The 25,855-nt window shown below is 39.0% G+C and overlaps 1 long non-coding RNA gene across 1 annotated transcript; it reads right to left on the minus strand.

Annotated features, from left to right (window-relative positions):
- Positions 1-16,526: 16,526 nt before the first annotated feature.
- On the minus strand, positions 16,527-21,537 carry LOC135328019 (uncharacterized). The gene is made up of 2 exons (XR_010388747.1): positions 21,322-21,537; positions 16,527-19,027 (listed from the first exon to the last, which is right to left on the minus strand). It is a non-coding gene; the product is annotated as an uncharacterized LOC135328019 (long non-coding RNA).
- Positions 21,538-25,855: the final 4,318 nt, after the last annotated feature.

A 25,855-nucleotide genomic window follows, 5' to 3' on the forward strand; every position in this document is an offset into this window, starting at 1 on the left:
AAGAAAAAACCTATTAACTCCTCAAATATTCACTTCTGTTCTTTGTGCACTTAGACAAGAATTACAGGTTATACAGAAACTGATAGGTGTCCCCTGAGAGAGTGGACAAGGAAGATTTAGTACATAGAGATTCATCACTTATTCATGTTACTGAACTGATTCCTAGATATCCTTTCACATCTGCAAGTCTTATCTAGCAATGTACTCATTTGTTGTGCTGCACTGATCACTTCCATAGCAAAGTAGCCAAAATAATTTCCGTCACAGCCCTCCATTTTCAGTCCTTGAAAACTGGCAATTTTATGAGAGTCTAATACATTTTGCTTCATCATGACATATTCTGTGCCCTCTACACTAAGCTTTCTCATATGGCAAAACCTGTTGCTTTCTGCTTTTCTTATCATAATGGCTAAAATAACCTCTTCTTCTTCAATGAAGCCACTGTCTAGCATGTTGAGAGATATTTCAGTTTTCTGGAAACTACAGGCAGGAAAGAAGTGCCCCATGTCAAAATTCCTGTGCATTTATGTTTAGTAGGAACAAAAAGGGTGGGGTTTTTTTGTTGTTAGGGTGGCTCGCTCTTTATTTTATTTGGTTTTCCTTTAAGGAAAATATATCAAAAATATTTTACTGGGACCAAATTTAGTATTTTCGTATTGTAACCTCTGTGTTTTCCATATACTTTGCCAAGAAAACAAGTGAATTAACCTATGCTGAGTTTTTGGCGCATAGTTTGGATGCTCCCAGGAACCAAGCTAGCTGATTTGAAGCTATGTAAGAATATAAGATTGGCCATACAAGCTCATACTGAAACTAGTCTGTCTGTGTTCTGCCTTTCTTTAACTGTAATCAACAGTAAGTCCCTGGCAGGGTCAGGGGGTAAAGAACAGGGCAAGTACGTAGCAATAAACCCCCCCAAACTATCACTTCCTGTCGTTCCTAGCTCAGAGGTTTCCTGAGCCAAAAGTGATGTCTGGGGATTTTTCTTCTGTTAATTAATTTGATTGATTTTTGTTTTATTCACAACAGCCTATGGAAAGGAGCTGCACAGATTATGTAGCTGCATTGTGAGACACATGGTTTGTTTGGTCTGAGCCTACCACCTGCTAGTTCTGTGTGCAGCATTGCCAGGATTAGTTCAGATACTTCACCACACTGCAAGGAATCCTTCCCCATTTATACTTACTTGATCTTTTGCCAATGCTGTCATTTACCTTAAATTGTTCCTTTTTTTCTGGTTGTGTTTTACCCACTGTGACCTACAGATGGGTAGATATCATTTAATCAAGTAGAATAAGCCATGTTATTTTAGACTTCTATTGCAACATTTCTACTTCCCCAATAATTTTAGTATCTCTTCTCTACACCCAAACCAGTTTCAATTTATCTTTTTGGAACTTGGCTGACTACAAGTTTGCGCAATATTCAAACAAGGGACTCCCCACAGTCCTGCTCAGTGCAGTAGTACTTCATTACCTCTACTGGAAAAGCCTTTTCTGGTTTCATTCTGGGATTGCCTTTGCCTGTTTGACGTCACTGCTTTACAGTCATCACGTAGCTGACTAATGAACCTGGACTTTTCTTCTTCCTTATTTCCCACTGATGACTTCCAGAGCTTTAGTAGTCCTTCCTTAGACCCTGTCTACTGTAATGCTGATTTCCATCCCACTCGCTATCTAGGCCATCCAACTCTTCCTGCATGATTTTCTGATCTCCTTGTTATTGACAATGTTTCCCGTCTTTGAAGCAGCATCTGGTTGGCCTAACTGTGCATCCTTTAAAAAATAGCTGTTTCACAGACCTAATCCTTTAACCCAGCCATCACTGAGGCCTCTCTCCTGTAAGATGTGTTGCCTCAGCAGCCCAATTTGAAGCAAAGCAACAGAGGTAAGCTTCCTTGAGGGCAGCACATCGTATTCTTAGGATTACAGAAATGAAACTGAGTTTGAAGGAAATGCAGTCTATTTAGCACAGCAAGCCACACGTCAGCTTCCTTTGAGGCTGAGCTATATTAAGGAACAAATGTCAAGACATATTATGATTTCTGACAGGCACAGTGCCTCTCACCAGCACTCAGAGGAGTGGAGTGCTGAGTCTTGCTACACCTGTGAGAGGAAGGGGCAATCCCAATTTCCCAGCAAATGAGCCTGGTTTTTTACAGCCTGCCCGCGAAGGTTAATAACAGGACCAGGCAGTGCTGGAAATGCACCTGCCAGGGCTGCTTCTCCAGACTCCTCACTATGCAATCATGTGTGCCTAGATTGTATGGACACTTTACCAGATGCATCAAGGTTATTGGAAGCCCATATACAGGCCCGGACATCCACGCATAGCCATTAACTAGGCTAATAATAGCTGACTAAGTGCTGTCAAAAAAAAATTCCCTAATCTGATATATTGCATGGAAAAAGACACTTAAAAACATTTCTTCAGGAAAATGGAAGCTGGTTTTCTGTGTATTATCATTATCAATGTAAGACAACTAACTAGTATGTGAGAAGTGACTAATGGTAAATAACTTCAAAATGCATCAAATTTAACACAAAGCACTTATGTTGTGATTATAGGATTGCAACTGGTTGACTATAGCTGGCCTTGGTGCTCAGGTAAACCAGTCCCCAGAGGAATAAGGCTACTACAAGGTAAAACAAGATGCTCTGGGAAAAGTTTGAATGGGAATTTGCAAGGTGTTTACTAAAGATCTGCCTTCCCATTCATAGGAACAAAACAAGCCACAGAGGCATCTTGTTAAAATAAGGTTTGTGCTACATATGTTTATATTCTACATTCACTATTAGTTTTTATTTTTGGGCAGACCACAGGCAACATTAAGAAACACAGAAGTCAGTGTTCCCCGTTATTGGGGAATACCCTTCCTGGGAAGTGGAAAGTCCTTGTAATGGAGTCACTTTAGCTTAAGCTAAGCAAAGCGCTTAATGATAATTCAGCATCAAATTCCTTTGGGCAAGGAGAGGTAAAAATGTTCAAAGTTTTAATGATTTTTCATCCACTTTTAGCAATAGCTTTCCATTTTTGACTAGCGTACAGGTAAGTGAAATCTCCCTAGATTCTCCTGTACCATCCAGGCAAACTTTCAATAAACCTTTGCCCATACTCTGCAGATGAAGGTTTCCTTGTGTGTGCAGAAGTTGGGCAGACCGTTTACTGGACCCTTTCTATCTTCCAGCCTCCCATATTCTACTGCACTAATTGGATATGACACTTAAATACAGCTATCTATTAAATAACCAGATATACCATATAATCTTCATCCAGAGTTCTTTCTCATACAGCATTCACTCTTTGCTTTCCAGTTCAAATTCCACTAAAATTAATAAAATGATGTCTGCTGACTTCAGTAGAAGCTGTTAGGTATGACAGTGTTTTTTATAGTAATTTCTTCACTTCCTTTAGAGTTTCTTTCCTTCCTTTCCCCTTCTCTTCCCTTCCCTTTCCTTCCCCTTCTCTTTTATGATAATCTCTAGCTTTGGTGCTACGTATTAGTTGCCAACCTCCACAGAGCTGCTTGCCCAGTCTTCCCTCCTACTTTTAATCAGAGTGATAGATTACCTCACATATGAAATTGCTCCTGCGTTAGCTAGGTGACAGTTTCAGTGCCAGGGACTGTGAAAAGATGTCAATATATGTTAAAAAAGACAATCAGTAAAATTTGGCAACAGGTTTCCTCTAAGAAAGTCCCTCATTCCAATCCGTAGAACAAGCTGTGACTGTACTTTATACTGTATTTTATATTCAATTTGATTATGGCCCTCTCCCAAAGCCTCTTTCTCTAAAGGACAAATCATTAAAAGGTACTGAAAAAAATCAAAGCTTATATTCCTAAAAGAGACGTGTCATGGCTGGCTTTTTTTCAGGTTCCAGAAATAGATATAACAGGTAGGAAATAATCCACAGGGAACTTTTCTGTTGCAACATGTGTACTGGAGAGATCAATTACAAGAGTATAAATATGTGAAACCTTGTCATTAGAATGGTGTTATTCAGAGCTGTGAAAATGCTGGAAGAAAAAGGGTTCACAAATATTCACTTGAATTTAAAAATTAATTGGCTTCTTTAAGTTCATGCCTCTTTTCCCAAACACTCTACTTGCACGAACATTCACAGGAAATGGCTTTTATCTTTCATGCTCTGTGAACAATATCAGTATTGTAATATTGTTTTGAGGAGTCGGAGTTAATTTCATAGAATCCCATTTTGGTCTTAACAACAGCCATAACACATTAGCTAGCAAAGGATTTTTTAGCCCTACAAACTCATACAGGGATCTGAAATTTAAAATGGGTTCTTTCTGATACTTACCATTACTCTCTATAACATTGATACAATGGCTGGTAATAACTCTGCAGTATTGACAGTGCGCAAGATAAGAAAAAAAAATCTACATGCTTTTTCTGAAATGTCCCATAATACTGATGGTAGTGCAATTTGAGTTTTGTGAAGAAGGTACAATTGTTTTTACTTACTGATAGCAAGCTAGTGAAAATCTGTTGAAATTGTGAAATATGCTCAGGCCATGCAAACATTTATGAATACTACTTGTATTTCTTTCCATTATAGAATTAAACTGAATTCAATGGTACAGAGAACTGGACTAAAATAGAGCAGTGGGATTTTATATTTTCTCAACTTTGCTTTTTTGCTCAGCCTGTACTAGGAATATGGTGTAAAAAGTGGAAACAGTGAAGTTAGTAGGAGATTTGGCCACTATTTTCAATAAGCCAGAGAGTCACCAGGACAAAGGTGCCGTCAGTTGACTGTGAGGTCAAATTTCTGCATTCCTGTTTTCTGGAATAAGGCCTTTAGAATTAACTCAGTACAGAGAAGTGCTTTCAAGAAAACATCATGATGGCACTCGTCCAGTATAGCATTTAAATGCATGCTTAAACTTGAGTCGTTGAAAATTCCTACCTGAAGAGGATTATTTACATGCCTAAAGCTAAGCACATGTCGAGGTTTTTGTTATATTAAGCGCCATGTGAACAGAACATCTAGTCCTGTGAAAACATAGCTATGAGGATCATAGGACATAGCTATGAGGATCATTTGGACACATCATTTTTGTTTTTCAGCTCGTGTTCCCCCCTCCCTTTGTAATGATAGGCCGCTGTTCCACAGAATATCGTATTATGAAGATTAGATGCATGCACATACACAAACACAAAATGGGCATCAGCACACAGCTTTCAGCTTGTTTCTCCATCTGAATGTTGGGAAAAGAAGAAGAGGAATCCACTTGAGCAATAAGTCCTGACAAAACAGTTACTTTTACTGATCAGAATTCTGAATACCAGTGCAAGACACATACAAACTTGGTACATTTAATAAATAAAATAGAAATCTACAGGCCAAAGGAGAGAAAGCGAATATGTTTTTATTTCTATTATCCAGAAGGTGAAATTATCTAATAGGGATTTTTTTGCAGTCTTTCAAACTAGCTTTTATAGGTCAATAGACATATTTGGGCTAGCTAGCTTTCATTAAAAAAAGAGAATCAGGATAGTATTTCCAGCCATGTTGCTTGTAAAAAAAGATTACAATGCATTTTTCCGACGCTCTGCCTCTTTGCAGCCTGCCCTGCTATCCAAGGTACAGTGACATGCAGAGTCTCAGATAACTCTCAAGAAAGATTTCAAAGCCAAAGTGTTCTCAGTCTTTAGCAATCATGCCCAGAGCATGCATGAGTCTCTCTCTCACTCTCTACCTTTTACCGGGTCTGGGAAGTATAGTGTTGCTGTTTATATAGCAAGGCAGAAGACATGTTTTAGTATGCCACATCCAGTTCAGCAAAGGTTCTGTTTTCAGGATTATTTTTCATTATTTTTATGTTAGTTTGGTATGCATACAAGAAAGATCATATTCTTGTATCATGGTCATATTCATTTAATAATTTTTACCTTTATGAACACTGTATCTTTGAATCAACAGTTGGCCTTAGTTTCTGATGTGATGAGAGTGGATTTTCCCTTCCATACTGTGCTGCTGCTGTCTTAAAGAGGATCTGATCCTGTATTTTTTAATGTTAGCATCCCGTCTTCCCCCATATAATAGAATGCTTGATGCCAACCTCTCTCACAAAGTAGGCAGAAACTAACATGAGTTAACATGTGAATAGAATACTTTTACTTCTACTTTTTCTTTTCATTATTATTTTTTATCACTGCTTGCTGAAAAGGAATGCTTCTGATTTTTGTTATTTCCTTGCAGGATGGCTTTTCCCTTTCCTCTCCCCATCACACATGTTGTCTCCTCCCTTCAACCCACCAATATTCCTTTTTAAATGAAATTAAGAAGGGCATCTTCCATTTTGGGGAGAATGCTGTTCTTCCCATGAACTGCACTGTAACAATATATATTTTTTTGATATATTGGTGTGGACTGAGTGCCAAGCACCTAAAGGAGAAAAATTACAGGGTCAAGAGATAACTATTGTGAGAAAGCTGGATCAGAGATAAAAGCTCAGCTCTACTGGCCTAGGAAAAGGAGTTTGTAAGACCAAGCTGGTGCATTGTTTTACAGTTTTGCCGAATTGAATTCTGTGAAAAAACAAGTGGCTGTAAATGCAGCATTTTGGGCATTTTGCCATAATCTTTAACGTGTTTTAATATAATTAACGACCTTTTAGAACTCAAAATTAACTTTTCTTCTGCTGCTAATTTTCTGGAGGGAAATAAGACCCTACTGGACCCAATTCTGATATCATTTTTTTGCTGCACGGTATTCTGCTCACTGACTGAAAATCTTTACTCTTATCAGTAGGACAGAAAGAGACAGTTATTAACATGAATAAAAGAGGCAGAGTTTAATACATAGTTATTTATTGTCACAAAGAAGCTACATTTTGTACATTTGCAGATCACCCGAAAGAAAATAAAGAATGGATTAGACACCCCATTAACCTTATATATTTTCAAAAGGATCTTTTCATTTTCGTCCTTGTCTCATGCTTCCAACACATTGCAGAAGACAAGTAGAAAGTTGTGTCTTCCACAGGACAACATCCTCCAAGCTGAAGTTTGATTTCTCTTAGATTTTGTTGCCACTATTTGAGTTTTGCACAGAGAATTTGGGGGTATGAATGAACAGTTGCATATTTGGCGCAGAGTCGGATTTCTTGTGCTGAGTATAGATTCTGTGCTTTAGCAACATTTGACAGTACCGCAGTACATTTTCTGTTTCTTATTTTCAATGTTTCACTAGTTAGGCAGAAGTTGGACTAACAAAAACATTGTCTTCTCTAGACTCTAACTGAAATAGAAGACATCTATGGTATGAATTAAAGATGTGTACACCATCTTTAAACAACAACAAGGAAAGCCAGCAGACATTTTGTCTAGTTTCAGTCCTTATTAAACCTATAGAGACAGACAAATTAGCATGACCACCAGTCTAATATCCATTTGAAGAAATAAGGGCTCAGATATATGATATTAATATGTAGCCAGGTTAATTTAGAAATTATTTGCAATTAATTTAGCTGAGTATTTGCAATAACAAGTTGCTCTCCACTAAAGGAAAAAGACCATATCTTTCAACCAAAATGAAGGTATTTGTAATTGGCAATGGTTTCAGTTCCACTAAATCTACACCTATGTCAGTTTAGCTGAATCAACACAGTTTTCACACCTCAGGTGTGCCTGCTGATGTGAAATGCTAAAAGCAAGTCCATCCTGGGTGGAAAAATATGTTGTTAACGTGGTCTGGATGTGGTTCAATCATAGAGTCATTCTGGTTTTAGGACTCTTCACACCACATCAAAAATGTCACAACTACATGATACAGATCACTGTCAAGCTGTGTAAGCTTACTCTACTGTGTCAAACTTGTCCAAAATATTGTGTGATTGGCTTCGCAGTATTAGACTTTAGTTATGTCTATATTAGTAAATTAAAGAGTAAAGGACCATTCTCTGGCACTGAGGTCAAATATCATAGAACAGCATGTATCTATAGTGTGAAACCTATTTACCCACCAAAATACAGTGACGTCCAATCCAAATGCTTATTGGAATTGTTTCTGGTTAATGCTAACTGCCAAGTCATGCCCAAGTTTGGTTTAGGAGACCTTTTGGACCAACAAAAAGTAGCCAAGAAAAACTGAATACATCTCCAGTGAGAGTATATAATATTCAAGGAGCTGAGCTGAGTGCTTTATGTTCATATGCAGTTACCATAGACCAGTTATGACCGGCCTGACCATATCCATGGTCATTTCATTATCATGAATTGATAATGAATTATCAATGAAATGATAATCTATCATTTCATAAGATCTGTTTAACTCAATAGAAACGTAATCTACTCCCATGGAATAAAGAACAAATCTGAGGTTAAAATGGGTGACATGACTGTGCCCACATCTGCTGTTACTGGCTGGGGAGCAATAACAATGTATTAAATTGCAGTTAAAAAAAAGTGTACATTTTGTTTTAACTTAAATTGGTTGTTCAAGTCCAAATCTACTGTAGGGGAAGCACAAGCAGAGGGATAGACAATAGCTCATCTTTCTTTGTAAATAAATAGCTAATTATTTTTCTTCATATTTATGCCAGGATTCAGCACAAATCCTAATTCATCATTTCTGCTTTTGTTTTTCAGAAATGTATTTGGGGAAATCCACTAATTGACATTAGAAAAAGAAGAGAGAAAATGTGGAATTTCCATAATCTGCAGTTCAAAGCGTAAGTTTTTTGAAAGAAACAAAAAAGACTAAAATATTTTAAACTTAATCATCAGTCTCGAAGCTTCTTGCACATTCCGTTTCTTCTTGGTGTAGTGTTTTTACACTGAATTCAGTGATGTCTTCAAAAATCTAAAAGTCTAACTGACTGCAGAACTCAGAAGCTCTCTCACTCCTCATTAATCTTGCAACAGTATCAGGAAAAGGACCCAGTGAGTCTTTCAGCTACACCTGTCACCTTGGTATCCAACATGAAGAAGATACGGAAAGGAACAGCTAAAAAGAGGAGAAATTAAATGAGTAGAGAAGTTAAAGGGGTTAAGGAAAGGAAAGCAGCTATGAATATGTCAACTTAGCTATTCTGCACAGAACACATTTTATCTCAACTACCTCTCTGCTATGCCAGGTTTCCAACTGAGTTATGTTGCTGACTATCTTTTGCTGAAAAAAAACGATGGGCCAAGGCATGGTTCCCCTGATATGACAACTGCTGGATATATATAGCTTGAAAATTCAGTTTGATGTGGAAATCCTTTAAGACCAAGATACATCGATACCTCCCCAAACCCATTTTGTATGTGGAATGTGGATTTTTTTTTTTTTATTCACAGTATCCTTCACCTCTATACTGAGATAACCTTCACTAGAACTCAAAAAAGACATACTTATACCTATGAGAGGATTAACAAGAGCAGGTTGCTAATCTTTGATGAACACCCATTCAGTGGAAAATCCCTATGAATAAAATGCAGGTTATCACTTGGGAAAACTTTTTTCTTTCTTTTAAGCCTGAATTTAGGGAGATGCAATTAGGTAATAAGTCCTAGGTGAAGAAGGAGGGATTTTGAAGCACATGATGAAACTGGTCAGGAATAACTTCACAAAGGGGATGAAAAGGCGGTCTGGAAAGAAAAAAATTTCTCACTAGTCCTTAATAAGAGGCTGCTGGACTAGAAAAGAGGAGTCAAGAAGAGGGAGAGAAACCGTAATAATAAAGTGCCAGTATTACTTCAAAAAGAGAAAATGTTATGCTCATTGGCAGATTTTTTTTTTCCTCAGTACAAAACATTTAAAAAGGTCTGTCTAAGATAATTTGTTGAAAATATGTGATATGGTCATAAGAAAACAAAACTTTTAGAAACAAGAATAACAAGACCACCTGCAATCACCAGGTCAATGTATCACTGCATTGTATTCTAAGTTAAGTATTATAGAAATAGTGATATCACAAAGCAAATAAGAAGGGTGATCTTTTTATTTTCTCTTACACTTTTTTTGTACTTTGTATTGCTTGTCACTCTGTGGTTTTCTTTTTTTGTTTTCTTGCAAAGCCATACAAGTCTGGCTTATATTCTGCACTTGTATTCTTCCCTCTATCAGTAATAGGAGTGTGTTTGCTAACCCATCCCTACAATCTATTTCATGGCTGGCATGGCCATTTTACATGCCTCTATACGATTTGCTGCTTCAGCCTACCTTTGTGGGAAAAGCACAATCTCCAAAACAATAATTTGCTGTTCTGCAAAAAGTTGGGCATGATATTTCATATCTCCATTTGCTCAGATCACAAACTTTTTTGGACCAACAGATAAGTAAGTAAATGTAACCTCTAGTTAAACATTGATTTCATATGACAACAGCCTCCTGTAGGCCAGATCCTGCCTGCTTTATTTATATGTGAAGTCTCTTCTGAGACCATAACCACTCATGAGGAAGCTAGCAGGATTTGGCTCTAAACCTGTTCTTTTGTTTCCCATTTCAGTTGTTCAGCCCAAAGTATTATCAGACCGGTATTAACCACTGATTACCTGTACCTCTACTGTACACGTAAGTTTGTGTGAAAAAATCCTAGAGTAAAAACTGGAATCAAAAATTCCCTGAATTAATAATAGACTGAGTTAATTCTGCCTAAGTTAAAACAAAACCCTTCTTTTGACAGGCTGCCATCAGATACCTTTCTGAAGAGTGAGTCTCTGCCGTTTTTGCTGCAGACATAGTGAATATGTACTGATCCTCTTCTGCCGCAGCTTTTGTTTTCAGTGCTTCTTTTTCAATGGTTGCCATAGAACCTACCAATTATCATATGAAAAGCCTCACACAAAACCCCCAAAGCCTGTTGCTAAAGCCATGAACACTTTTCAATTTTCATGTAAAAGAAAAAAAACCCACAAAAGTGAAACCGTTTCTGAGGGAGAGGTTGTGTCTGTCTCTCCTTCCGTCTTTCTCCTTAAAGATAACTTGATTATTATTTCCCTTGTAACGACATAAGCTCCTTACTGGATCTTCCTCCTGACCACCATAACGATTATGGGCAATTTATCCACCAAAAGAGTTTTAATTGCCTCATGAGTCATGTGATAGCCATGTATTTTTCTTGCCTAATTTGTTATGCAGACTGTTCTGTTTTAGCATGTGTTTGACTTTGTTGAAGGTTTCCATGCTCAGTGCCCAGAGTCTGGCCTCAAAAATAAGAAGTGAAGAACTTCTAAAAACTGAATAAGAAAGACAAGATCCTTGGTATGTGCTCCCTACTCTTACAGGAATACTAATTTGTTGTAAATAGTGGCAATGGTGGTCACTGGGGCTTCGACTCCTGATAAAGCCAAATGTTTTAGTTATTTTAACATTGAAGCCCTATCCTCTTTACACAAGTATTAAATTGATCTTATGCTGGAGAAATAACGGTCCAATTAGTGGAGCTACAAAAGAGTAGCTTGTGCAATTTCTCTGATTATTTTAGTGTAAAAGGTTGTAAACAAAAGAAGATTTTGGATCTCAGGGCTTTGCCATAGGAAAGAAGCTTTGTTTTCAAACACCAGACATGATGTACATGATATCTGAGAAGTACTTCCAAAACCTGATAAAGAACATAATATGGCTACATCACTGCATTATGCAAACAAGGGAATTTCTGATCCTTTGATGTCTACTAACTTTGGCAAGGCTAGGTTTTTCTCAAGAACCTGGAATGTTTCCCCCTGTCCCTACATCTTGTTTAAACATAGTTAACATACAATAATGAGATGCCTGGGCAGCATGGATGTGACACACTCCTTTCCTCACAGCTGCTGCAAGACAGTTTTGCATTCCCTTCCCTCCTTTCTTTCTAGAAAAATGTGATGAAAATTTAGCCTAAGGAAAAATTATTAAGAAAATTCTCACTTTTCTGGCAGAACTACTTCAATGAACAACTATTTAATAAGGGGTATACTTATTACATTCAATATATTCATCCTGCCTGGAACCCTCTTCCAACATTCACACCAAATATGTGACCTTCTTTCCTGAACTTTGTTAAGCCCCAGTTCTTCTAATGTGGACATATTTTATGCCTGCAATGCATTCCCTTTGCACTGCTTCATATAATTACACAGGTGTCAAACAACAAATAAACTTTCATTTTTAAGGCTAAAAATGGAGAGGAAAGTAACATTACATTCCAGGTACATGTAAATCAAGATTTTGTGGTTTCTGATGATGACTGGTTGGTAGGATGATTTTTTTCCCCTTCTCCACTGACAATTTTAATATCTTGCTAGTTTTTTACTCTCTGAGCATGAGAAAAAAAAAAAAGGCAGTAACATCTTGGTATGTGTGTATCTCCAGCACTCAGAGTCAGAAGCCGTTTGCAGCAGCCAAGTACCTTTGATTATGCCAATAGTAGTATGCAGCTGGAGACAAGCTGCTTTATGAGAAACATAAAATGATACTGCAGAAACAAGGAACCACAAACAGAGAAATTAGCAGAAAAGATGACACTTTATAGTGAGGCTGATTATCTTAGGGACTGCTTCTGCACTGAACTATTTTCTTCTCTTTAATATCCTTACTCAAGTGAACAGAAGAATTCATCTCTATGTCCGACTTTGAACTGCCTAAGGACAAGAAACAAGAATCAAATTGATCATCTCAGGGAATGATACTCTTAAATATCAAATTTTGTTTGTAATTTGAATTTTCTTCAGAATCACTAGTTCTAGTGTCACATGGCTTTTAGTAGGCTGCTTTAGGCTGCTTTTACAAACTGCCAAAGAAAGTAGCTTCATCAGTAGAAGGTGTTGTGTGGTCAAATCACTGAGCTACCTGGCAAAAGAGCTGAGAGTTGAGGTGACCATCCTATGCAGCATTAGGGAGGATGAACAGATCAACAGGTTCTTTATGGAAACCTTGCAGGGGAGAGATGCTGAACCTCACATTTCACAGAAGAACAAACCACCACACACAAGGCTGGAGGGAGTGGAGTTTGTCCTTGACAGTTGATTTTGGAAACTTATGACTTTCAAAAAGAGGAAGAAGGCTCTTTCTCCACCTGCCCAGCTACAGAAGAGGTGTGCAGCGCTGATGGCAAGTGAGGAGGAACATGTTCTGTCAGAGAAGGTGTTTGGGAAGGCTGATACAGATCCACATGTTAAAACAGTGTGGTATGAAGAGCTGGATATGAGTAACAGTGGTTGTAGCCTCCCTTTTGTGAGGGACAGAGGCTCCCATCTGCCAAGAAGAGTTACTGACTTGGGAATTTCATTTCTTGCTGGAAGTTCAGGTCTGGGATGTTGAGGAGGGACTGGTGAGCACCTTAGGTCCTCAGATCCTGTGCTGCTCATCTACATGGACATCCATGGCACTTCAAAGGAGAACACAGGGCTGTGAGGATAAAAGTAAAGGGCCCGAGGGCCCAGGTGATATTCTGTTCAGTCCTGCCAATGAAGAAGAAAGATGCATTCTGTCATCAGCCCCTAGTTGTTGAAGGCAAGGCTTTCACTTAAACAACCACAAGACCCTCTTTGAGGAAACAGAGCTACTGCAGAAAGACAGGATTCATTTAACAGTAAGGCATGAGCATCTTTGCTAACAGGCTTGCCAGCCTACTGAAGAAAGCTTTAAATTTGTTTTGTTAGAAGGTGAAAACCAAAGTTTGAAGAGAAGTGAAGGCATGAGGGGCAGGAAGCAGCTGGGGAACAGTAACAAGGGAGAGGCTCTCACGGTACCCCTGAGAAAGCAGTGCAACTGGAAGCCCATGTCTATTTGCTGTGCATGAACACAGACAGCATAGGAAGCAAACGGGAAGAATGAGAAGGCTAGGCACAGTCACAGATACATAACCTCACTGGAATCACAGAGATGTGGTGGAATAGGTCACACAACTGGAGTGCTGCAATGACTGGATAAAGGGTTTTTAGGATGGACAAGCAGGTAAAATGAGGAGGGAAAGGTTTGCACTACACCAAGGAGCAGCTTGCAAATGAGGAGCTTTGATAAGAGCTTAATGAGAGCTTACAAGTTAGCAACAGAGGCAAGGTCAACAAGGCATAGGTGATGATGGGCATCTACTGTAGACTGCTCAGTCGAGATGAGAAAGTGGACAAAGACTTCTTAAAACAGCTGAAGGAAGCCATATGGTTGCAGCTTTTAGTTCTCAAGGGAGACTTATCTAACCCAGTACTTGCTGGAAGGGGAAGATTGCAAGATGCAAGCAATGTGTACCAAAGACATTTTTTTAGTGCAGATGCTGGATGAGCCAAGCAGTGACAGTGCTCTGGAGCGAATTCTCCTGGAAGCCATTTCCAGGCCAGGAGGGACAAGAAGGTGACGGGGAACAGCCAACTCAAGTTCATCAAACCATCTGTGACTGACCTAATTGCCTTCTACGATTAGATGATTGGATTGGTGGGCAAGGGGATTTTGCTTACCTTAACTTTAGCAAGGGTTCCAGCATGGTCTCCTTGTAATCAAGGAGATATGATTGTAATTGTAATTGGATTGTAATTGTATCCTTGTAATTGGAGAGAGACAGACTGCATGTACTACAAGGTGGATGGAAAAATGGCTTAACCGCTGGGCTCAACAGTAGGATCAGTGATTTGAAGTCCAACAGATGCCTGATTGCAAGTTGCGTTCCTAAGAGGTTGATTCTGGGGCCAATACTTTTTAACATATTCCTTAATGAGCTGGACAATGGGACAGAATGGACCCTCAGCAAGTTTAGATGACACCAAATTATGAGGAGTCTTTGGCACACTGAGTGGTAATGCTGTTGTTCAGAGGGATCTGAACAGGCTAATGAAATTTGTTGACAGAAACTTCATGAAGTTCAACAAAATCAGATGTAAAATCCTGCAGCTGTGTTGGAATAACTGTGCAACAATACATCGTGGAAGCTGAAAGCATCTTTGCAAGGAAGGATGTGGGGGTCCTGGTGGACAGAAGGTTACATGTGAGTCAGCAATGTGCCCTGACAGAAGTAAAGGCTAACCACATACTACTGGGCTTCATTAATTAATTCATAACCAGTAGGTCAAAGGAAGAGATTGTTCTCCTCTGCTCAGCACTTGTGAAATTGCATCTGGAGCACTGCGGTCAGTTTTGGACTCCCTGGTACAAGGAAGACATTGGCATACTGGAGAGACTCCAGAGGAGAGCCATCAAGATGACTGGGAGGCTGGAGTACATGATGCAGGAGAGGTTGAGAGTCTGGGTTTGTTTAGCCTGGGGAAGAAAGGCTGAGGGGAATATCTAATTTCTGTCTTCAGTGTCCTAATGGCAAGATGTAAAGAAGATGGAATCTGACTTTTAGTTTTGAAAATATTCAAACCTCACCAGAACAAGGCCTGAAGTTAGCCTTCCTTTGTGCTGGGGGCTATTTCAGATGTCCTTCAGAGGTCCATTCAAACCTAAATTATTCTATGATTTATTTTCTATGAAGTAGAAAAATATAAATATCCTTTTATTTTCCTTTATGTTCTGAGAAAAATTTCAGAAGATGACTCACCGGTGACCAAACGATTAAACTGCAGTCATCTCTAGAGATCAGACCTCTAACCTCAGAATAATTACCATGAAGAACATACTAGTACACTGTAAATGAAACCAGATTATTCAGAGCATGGCATGGCTTCATCTCTGGAGGTTATGCCTAGCTTTCTTCAAATTACAAAGTAAACACCTATAATCCTAGACCTTGCAAATAGCAATACTATTATCTGAAGCTTCTTTTACATGCTCTGTATGTATGCTGGCTTTGTTATGCCTACAGTGGAATGAAGCTTTCTTATCTGAACTTTAGGAATAGTTGTAAAGATCTGAACCTTCTTGAATCTTGTGTCATATGAAACTGACTTTCTGATGTTCAGTGAAACAAAATGCATCCACATTAGCATGCAACTACATTTTTTGAAGGAATGTTCTTGTTCATCCTTACTTGTGGTTGTTTAGTTTGCATTACAGAGTACTCTCAGAGCATGTGAACCTGAATTGTTTTTTGGATGAAAATAGGAGAAAAGGTGTTCTTCAGGAATGCCCCTCCTGCTTACTAAAACATATTTAGAATTGATCCATAGGACAAGGCAAGAGCTAATTTAAAGTAACCCCCACTGCGAAAAGGTATGGTGCAGACATGTAGTGCTCAGCACCACGTTTCATTCTACAAATCCATTCATTCCTATAGGGCAGCATACTGGCTAATGTAGACATTAGCCTTAGTGAAGACTGAATGTCTACTGGCTGAGGAACAGTTTCATGTATCTTCTAGCACCACAATTTTATATGCTTGAGTTTAGAAATTCTAAAGATGATCTGATGGGGAGAAAATGGCCATAACTGTTAAGTAATACTACCATAAAACATTGGCATCTTTCACTGTAGGCAGATGAAAACAATTTACAGGGCACTGGTTTTGTATTTCTGCCACATTTTAGTATTTTACTTTTCCTCCAAATAATTCTGCTTCTAGAAAGAATTAGATAGAACTATAACTACCAAACTGAAATTTTATTGACTGTTCAGTTAATACAGCTCTGTTCTGATTTAGAGGGGTCCAATACCTCCAATATTGATCATATTCAACCAGACTGTTTATTATGTTACATTTACAGAATTATAAAGGGAAAACTATCTACATCTATTTCCATACAAGGACCACATACACAAGCTCTGAAAAGCTTCAAATAGTATCATATCCTTCACCTGCAAAATCAGAAACATTAGCTTGCCCATAGATAATTTCCTGTAATGAAAAAGATAAAGTGTAAAGCCCATTATGTTGGCAGTTTACAATCCTGTGAATAATATGGTGCAACTCTGGGAAAATGGGTCTTCTTTCTAATGGGATGCCATGTCTCATTTTTCACAGGTATTCAGTATTTAGCAGTTCAGTCAGATAGTGCTGTTGTGTCTGGAATAGTATGCAACCCAGGAGAGACTAATTAGTGAGCAGAGATGCTCGAATAGTTAAATTCATTTGCATTTTCTCCATCAACTCCACCTTGACCCCAGGAAAAAAACCCTCTTTCCTTCCTTTCACTGCATGCCACAAAACCTGGTTTGATATTTCCATTCTTCTTTTCACTTCACTTTCACTTTCCATCTTATCTTGCCTTTGAGAATCCCAACCCACCCTTCTCTTAATCAGTTTGATGGACCAGTAGAGCTGCCTTAGCTGGTGTTGCACCTATTAGACAAAGATCAGAGAGATTTTAAGAGAGGGATGTTTTATTGAAACTTAATCCAAACATTGCTGGAGTGTTTGCAGTGACCTAACCCTGCTCAACGGAGCTCTGCATCACTGGCTTCTAAGCAAAAGCAGAATTGCTTTTGGGGAAGAGTGAAGATACTGCACTGGGCGATGGTGGTCAGAGTCCCCATCTCTCCCATCTTCTTGGAGGCATCAGCAAAAGCAAACTCAGCACTTAAGGCTCTGTGTTTCAGCTCCACACCTTTTCCAACTACTTCCTCTTCTTCTGGTAGGATAAGCCAGGTCCCAAATAGTAATGCCTGGAACAAACACTAAACAATTTTGCCTTGCCTGTCTAGAAGCACTGGCTTTGTATATGACCCTGATTTTTGTAGTTTCTCCTGGGCCACTGGAGGATGAATATTAGCCAAGGAAACTGGTTTTTTCTTGTGATTTTACATGTAGCTGTCCCGTTACAGTTGTACCTACTGTGAAAAGACTGTTGGGAGAAGAGTAGATTCAGACACAGCTGGAGACAGTTGGCATGAAGAAAAATAATCAGAGAATCTTTAATTAATTAAACTGAAATATAAACATACTTATTTTAAATGACTATCCAAACAATAAATACTTCTCTTCATCCTGTGCAACAGCACAATTTGGGATGGAAATAGAGCATGCCAGAGCTCTATCTCTTCCCAACTTGATGTGTTTCATATGGTCTGAGGGGCAGAAGACATTCCTAGGCAGAGCCAACAGCTGCATAGAAGGTCCGGCCAAAGCAGAAGCAGCTGCACATCTTCATAGGCACTAGACATTAGTGGTGTTTTCCAACTCTGGCTTGACTTTTCCCAGTTGAGGATCTTTCTCCTCATGCTCTTGAATCCTGTGTTTCCACCCCCTCCCACCTCTCTCTGGCAAGTCCTCTTGTGTCAGCTTCATTACTCCCACTTGGCATATTCTCCTTTGCTTGCTTCCATCTTTTTCCACTTCTGTCTAGTCTTTTCTGCATTTTTCTAATTACTGAAACCATTCTCACTTTGTTTCTAACTCATACTTACCTAATTATAAATATGTGTTTAGAAAAAGCCAAGACAACTGCCTATCCTTCATCAGTTTATGACAGAGAAATGGCATACTGCACTTGTAAGATCCGGGTCCTACTAGAGCGTTTCGGTGCCTGGGTAATGTGCTTGGAATAATAAATACAGACGTGCAAAGCAGCGAAGTTAAACTCACTGGCTTCTAAAGATCAGCAGGAATGTGGAGGTTTTGTTAAAAGACTGTTCCAGATCAAAGGTGACATGTACTGAGGAATGAAGATTACAGCTGTTGCCTGTGGTATGTGAGAACTGTAAAATTAGCATCCATAAATTATCATCTGCAGTTTACAGTTTATTCCCTCAGTAGATTCTGAGAAAGAGAGGTTCACTTTAGTTTACAGAGAAAGTCAAGAAAAGGGCACTGACTGACTCTGCAAACTGCACCTTTGGTAGTTCTTCATTTTGGAGGTAATCTAATAGTCCCTAGGATTAATAACATTGTGTTCTCAGAGAGCCATAAAGAAATGATCCATTCACTGAGGTGATTACAGCCACAAGTCTGGTTAATGAATCCCATTCAATCCACGAAATAGCTGAAAGTCATATGGCAGTGGAAGCATGGGACATAATATCTCACGCTTTACATATGATAGTTCTTATAATCCTTCAGGAAGTCCAGAAAATGACACTCATTCCCAATCTTTAGAAAGTAGAATTCCTCAGGACATAATTTTTTTGGTCTCTGAAATCACTGAGAAACGGTGGTTCAGTCTTTTGCGTTTTGGGTGCTAGAGTTTACTTTCTTGCTGCTTTCTATGTTCAACATGTAGGTTAGATTGACCTAGAGGACAAAGGAAAACTTAGTATTACAATGCCATGAATATAGTGATGACAATCAAGTCATTCTCCCTTTTCCATTTTCATCTAAGCCCTGTAGCTCTTTGACTTCACCAGTGCTTAGTTAAGGATAGGTCTAGATAGGGCTTTTCAAGTTTTTTCAGGAATAAAGAAAAAGATTTAATTGTCTCCAGAACTGAGTTCTACATTATTCTGGCAGGGATAGTCACAGACAGCTGCAGCAAAGGGAGAGGAGGAAGGTGTAGAGTCAGGGCAGGCATATATGATAGGACTGTTGCTCACCAGCAGTAGACCTGGCAGCTGTCGAGCTTGTCTGTGCCAAAAGCCAGTTCTACATCCTCTAGATAAGGTCTAGTACATAACTTTCAGTGAGTGGAAATTATGGTGAATACCCAGATGCTGAGGTGAGTCAGTAAAGGTTGTTATGATTTCCTTCAGCATAAATTTCTATTTTCTTTGGGGAGAGTTTGTCAGTAAAGAGTATGGTCTGAGGTCCTTGGCTCTTTCTAGGGGTTTAAATAGTAGCAGTGAGATGGCTTTTTAAAAATCTTTCATTTTGATAAGAAGCCTGCAACTCTATGAATATAGTAGACCTTGATACATTCATCCATCCAGAGTCGATTACTCATGTATGATCTACTTGCCGTTACCTTTGAAACCTCTTAGAAAATGCGTTTACACAGAATTCAATTTCCCATTGCATTCAGCTCACTGAGGAGATGGGACAACAAATTATCCTTAGGTAAACTGAGATATTGCTTTACCACACATTGGCAAGGCAAGCTGCATGATCAGGACTGATGGACAGCTTCCAATGCACTGTGGAGTAAAGGCTTGCACACAAGCAGTGACCATGGCATATCAAAGAGCTCATAAATGCACACTGTCACTTAGTTTGTGCTGATTTGTTTCTCTGCCCATGTTCTTAGTGGTGTTTCTCACAAGGGGTGTCAGACAGCTCATGCTGGCTACCAGTTTGCTTTCAGGTGCAGTTCAAGGCATTGATCTTTGACTATATAAGAAAAGTTACCCTTCTGAGAGAATCAAAATGCTTGAAAGAGGGCTCAGCTCAAACATCTCAAACATCCAAGCTCCTGGAGATAAGGAGTCCTTTTGAAAAAAGAATGCAGAGAGATGTACTTATCAATTACATCAGCAGCATTTAGGGACCTCACGTTACTTTTTGAGAGTGTTAGGTAGTATTGCTTACGGACCCTGTATTACTAGCCAGCTAGGAGAGATATGGAACTTAAGCCTCATACCAACATGGATTAGCAAACCAAGAACCTACTTACCAGTTTCTTAAAGCTAAAAATAAACAAACAAAACCAGGACAACAGAAATGAGTCTTAACCAAACCACTAAACTAGAGCAGTGCTGCCACCAGCTAACTCAAAAATTTTGTAAATATCTGAGATTTTCTGTGTGGATCTGCTAAACAGATACACAGTCAACACTCTTTGCAAAATGCAGTGCATTTCTGGTGACTGTTAGCCTCAACGCCTGACTGTCCATGCCTCACCAGTAGCCATGAGGGCAGGAGCTGTCACTGCTGGACATAGGAGTAACTGAGCAAAGTTCCTTTGACTAATTACCTTAAATGCTCAGGTACTTCAAGAGCACCTCAGAAATACGTGAAGCACACAAAGGAGGAGCCAGTTTCTTTCATAAAGTTTCTCTCCTTCTGACTTTCTCATAATTTTACATATTTTTTGGCAAATGCTTACATCTATGGAGAAGTTTAACAAACACAATGTGTTTCTCCAAACAGAAGCAATATGTGGGGGGGGAAAGGACATTAACCAAAAAAGGAAAATTATTGGAAAACCATCAACATCTGATTTTCTCAACTCTCAAAATAATTATCTCTAGTGTTTTGTTTTTTTCTTTTTTTTCCAGTCAGACTGATGTCTATAAAAGACTAAAATTCTATTTAAAAAGAATTGTCTCTAAACTGCTTCCTCCTGTTTCTAAGACATACATATACATGTATAGACAATGGCAAACATATACCATGAGAATAGTTTCATTCCTGAACATCTGATTGCACTTACCCAAGTATTATCAGAAAATCAAAAACATAGCAGATAATGAAATATACTTATGAAAGTAAAATAGGCAGGATGTTGGGGGGAAGGGGGTGGGGAAGAACAAGGGAAAATCAGGAATGAGGCATTTGGGGCAAGGGAAGTATCTGGCTAATTTTGCCAAGAAAAGAAAAATAAGTCAAAACTACTTGTCAAGACGAACAATGAATAAGAAGTACATAAGTAATACCTCGCCTAAATCTTTTCCTGGCTTCCAGTGCTGTTGGAAAGTGTCAGTTCTTCTTCGTCATGTCTGCTAAGCACATTCAGGGGAAAAAAAATCAAGAGCAGAGAGTGAACTTAATCTTGGAAACCTTAAAAAGTCACCTCTGTGCTTTTTCTAGCCCCTGGTACAGCAAACCAGGTTGCTATGGTAAAATGGGTCAGAGCAGTAAGCAAGTTAGCTTGTGCAACAAAATCAGACTCCTGGTGCAGTGATAGAAGACAGAGGCCAAAGCAGACAGTAATCTACAGCTGAATCTAGGTCACTGGGGTCCTTTGTAGCTGCAGCTGTCCGTGTGGGACTGTGATCTCCAGCAGGGCTCACAAAACCGTCCTGACGGCTGGGCTCCTGCTTAATGGTTACAAATATACGGTGGGAGCTGCTGCTTTGTCTCCTTCAAAAACAAATCATAATTTTAGATTTTTAATTATGGATGCATATACAGGCAGCATGTGTCTGTGTATATTATCTATGCACATTTATTTTAAAATAAAACATACTCAGCAGGCACACGGCCCATATTTTGGGAACCCGTTACACAAATTAACATTCACACTCCAAATGATCATTATCACACATTTATGGGAACCGTGCATCCCACTCCATGAAGGCTATAAAGATCTGCAAGCAAACATAAGAAATCTCTTCCCTAGCATACCTAATGAATCCCCCCTCAGACAAATGCCCTCCCAAAAAGCCTGGGAAAAGAAAGAGGGCTTTGGAGAATGTCAGGGAGGTCGTCCCACAGTTCAGTCTCTCACATCCCCCTACAAACATATGCTGATACACCCATCCATGCAGTAATCTATTATTATCATTTACTATTCTGTGACTGTTAAAAAAAAAAAAAAAAAGGAACAACAATTGTCTACTAGAAAGCCAGGCAGTGGGACCAAATCAGGAGTAGAAGTAAACTAGCATATGCCCCACTGACGACAGCGGAAATGCATGAGGTTATGCAGGCTCGGGGTTCAATTTCAAGTACAGACATTGTCCTCACCCTATGGGGGGGGAAGTAAAATGATCTATAATGAAGATTCATAAGGAATATAGGAAAAGGCATACTCCTACGCAGTTAATTAGATATCTGTTTTAAATAGAACAGCTACCATGTAACTGGGCTTTCCTGCGTTTTTCCTTTTTATGTTTTAATTTTATGCAGAAATTCTGCCTGGACAGAGTTCACTGCATTTGTCTGGGATTCATGGCTACTTAGTGAAGAGTCTGAATACATCCCCTGCACACAGACTTATTGGCCTTCAGTGCATTCAGACTGAGTCTGGTGCATCCAGAGTATGACAGATTTATTGTGCATGTAGCAATCAACCACACAACAAGCGCATAGTAGCCCTGAAGCTTCCCAGAAGCCGCAGCCTCATGTGTGGCTCGTTCAGGCACACGTGCTGAATCACTCTTACGTCATATGAATTGTAAGTCTGGCATGTCAAATGCCAGACATGTCACTGTCAGATTTATTTTCTTCTGCCTTGTGCAAAAATCTTGAATAGACATACAGCAACCCTAGGAAGAGAATATTAATGACACAGTGAAGTATTCAGCTTTTGGATCTGGTTTTGGTGCAGTATTGGATACATGTGAATTTTCCCTGTGCCAGCCACAGGATATCAGACATTTCTGCTTCAGAGAACTACATCAGACCAAGCATACAAACAATATCATGGGATGTGCTTTATTCATGCTTAGGAATGTTGGGCTGGAACTTAAAGCATTCCTGGCCCAATGCAAGGAGCAAAAATGATCCAGGCTCCAGGAGTAACAACCTTCCCATTTTTTTTCTTGTCACACCTATCACTACTGCATCAAGACTTCTTACCTATTCCTGGAGTGTAAGAGGGCAGAAGACGGAGGAAGGACAACAGTAGCTCAGAGCCTCAGAGTCAGTGGGCCACCTGCATAAATCAAGTGTGACAGTGAAGTTCCTGCCCTCCAAACCTTGTGTTTTAATGTGGACACTGAGATTAGAAACGTGTGAGGAATAACCAAAACACCAGCCAGGCCAGGATTAATCTATGTCAAGGTCAACATTCAAAGACAGAATAACTACTCGGATTTATTCAATGAGCTAAATAACTGAAATCAACTATGCTTTTCTAGAAAATGTTTGACACATGCATATTTTTAATGGGGAATGTCTGAAAGACAAGATGAAACAAGTAAGGACCATATATTAAATATGATCAGTTTGTAACTGAAGCAAAATCACTCATTTGTACATGCAGAACTGCTGCAAGCACACTGGAAAATTGCCCATACTATTGGTCACTAACCAGACACAGATAGCTTGCAAATGCTGAAGTTAGGTGTATGTATCATGCACAATCCGTGCAATATATTGCTACATTTCTTCAAGAAAGTTGTAGCAAAAAGAAAAAGGGAAGAAGTTGCCAGAACAGGTTCAAGGATGGGTTTCTCTCCTGGTGGTCGCTCAGAGCTCTGCTTCTTTTCTCAGCAATAATAAAGATGATATACATAAAAAAAGGCCTTGGTTTATTCCATCTACCAAATATACATAATCCCTTCTCTAATTTTCACAACAACCCGTCTTAAATCCTTCAGCATTCTTCTCCTTGATTATTCAATGGCACTTGAATAGTGCCGACAACACATCTGATACAGCGAAATGACGGAAATATTTGTCTAACAGGCATTGTCTTTGTAAAGCAAACAAATACCACTTTGTTCAAAGAAAGACAGTCAAATTCATCATTGGTGAAGCATTCTGCATATGGGGTTTATGCCTAATGATCACCAGAACAGACTCATTTAGAGATATCCCCAGAGATATAAAGATCTGCTATTCTGTTGATAAAATTCTTTTCATGCCACTGATACCTTAATAGCTAGGTCTATACAGTGGCAGCGACACCAGTCAGGCATGGAGACTTACCCTTCTATGGGTGGCAGGGGGTCAAGAGGGTTGTGATTTTCATTTGATACCAGAATTGCATACTCCAGCTCAGAATTTATAATTTGATTTCAATCAAATATGTTCTGAAGACATTTTGCCTATAGCAGCATGCCTAAAAAAGTCTGCACATAAAACAGAGGAAAATAAAAAAAGTTGAAAAAGAAAAAAAAAAGTTCATTTCCTAACTCTGGTATAGATATAATTTTATACTTGCAAATAGCTTTAGCCTTCTTCTTCCCCAAAAAGGCAGTAAATCACAAACTCAGGGGACTATACAGACATTTACCAAGTGAACAGATTCCAGGGTGTGGGGAGGGAGGGACAGTTTTACAGGCATAAAAGCAACATTCCATGGAAGTAAAATTGCCAGATAAATCCCATGTTGCAGTATATCTGCACATTCCATTGTTAGAGGGCCATGAGTTCCAGATAAGAGGTCATTTTCTTAACCCCGGACAAACAGGCAATTCATGGCAAAGAGCTAATTAACTCTGTAACATATTGGAATAGCTGAAGTACCTGACACACTTCTGTCACACTCCCTTCTCTAAGCAGGGTGGAGTGAGTGTTGACTGGAGGAGGGTTGCAGAAAAGGCTATCTGATAAAAATTCCTCTTTTTAACTGATTTTCTCTTCCTCCATATATTGGGAAATGTTTTCAAAGGAAGGAAGGAAGGAGAGAGGGAGGGAAGTGATCTAGGTGGCTAAACGATTACCTGCGCAAAGCATTTATTCAAGCTTTATTTAGATAAAATGCAGCTCAGGCTTGCATAAATGTGGCTACTAATAACACATTCAGTATGTTGAAAGAGATCATCATTATCACGACAACAAATGTGGTCTTCCTAAAGAGATAAAAAGGGGAAATTCCAAACACTCCTCTTCAAATTCACAGGGAAGCTTTCGAGTTTGCCTCCTTTTCAGTTGATAAATACTGTGTTCCTCCACTTTTTGCTGTCCAGAATGGAATAACAAGGAGACAAGTTTAACTACTTTTTTTAGCTAGTGCCTATACTGATGGATGCAAGCATACATATCATCTACTTTCCAGACTGAGGCTCATGACTGTTCATATGTACACTGTGATGCACATTGCCTCAGCAATGACCTTATGAATTTCACCAAACAAGGTCTGGCAGTTTCCCACTCTATCACCTAGTGTAAATGTGGACTCTTCTCTTGTTTACTGACATCGGGAAATGCTTTAACAGAGCAATTATTGCCTCATACCTCTTCAAACACTCATGGGGGTGGAAAAAAGACAAACATCTGACGTTCACTCCTCTCCCTGGAGTGTGTTAGGAAAAGACCAGTCCCTCAGTCAGTAAAAAGGATTAAATCCCTTTTCTATGAAATGAACTCCTTCAGAGTGCTTCATAGCTCAGTCAAATGACTTTTCAAGAGATTCTTTAGCAAATAAGCTAGAAGATTCTCTCTATATATACTTTATAAGTATATATATACACACTATTTGAGTATATTAAAAACTGAATGTGTAACTAAGATTCAGCCATCAGGTAAATGTGTTAATTAAGGGTATTGAAGCTGCAATTTTGACTTATTCTGCAAATG

This window comes from Dromaius novaehollandiae, chromosome 3 (genome assembly GCF_036370855.1).
Source record: "Dromaius novaehollandiae isolate bDroNov1 chromosome 3, bDroNov1.hap1, whole genome shotgun sequence".
NCBI classification, from domain to species: domain Eukaryota; kingdom Metazoa; phylum Chordata; class Aves; order Casuariiformes; family Dromaiidae; genus Dromaius; species Dromaius novaehollandiae.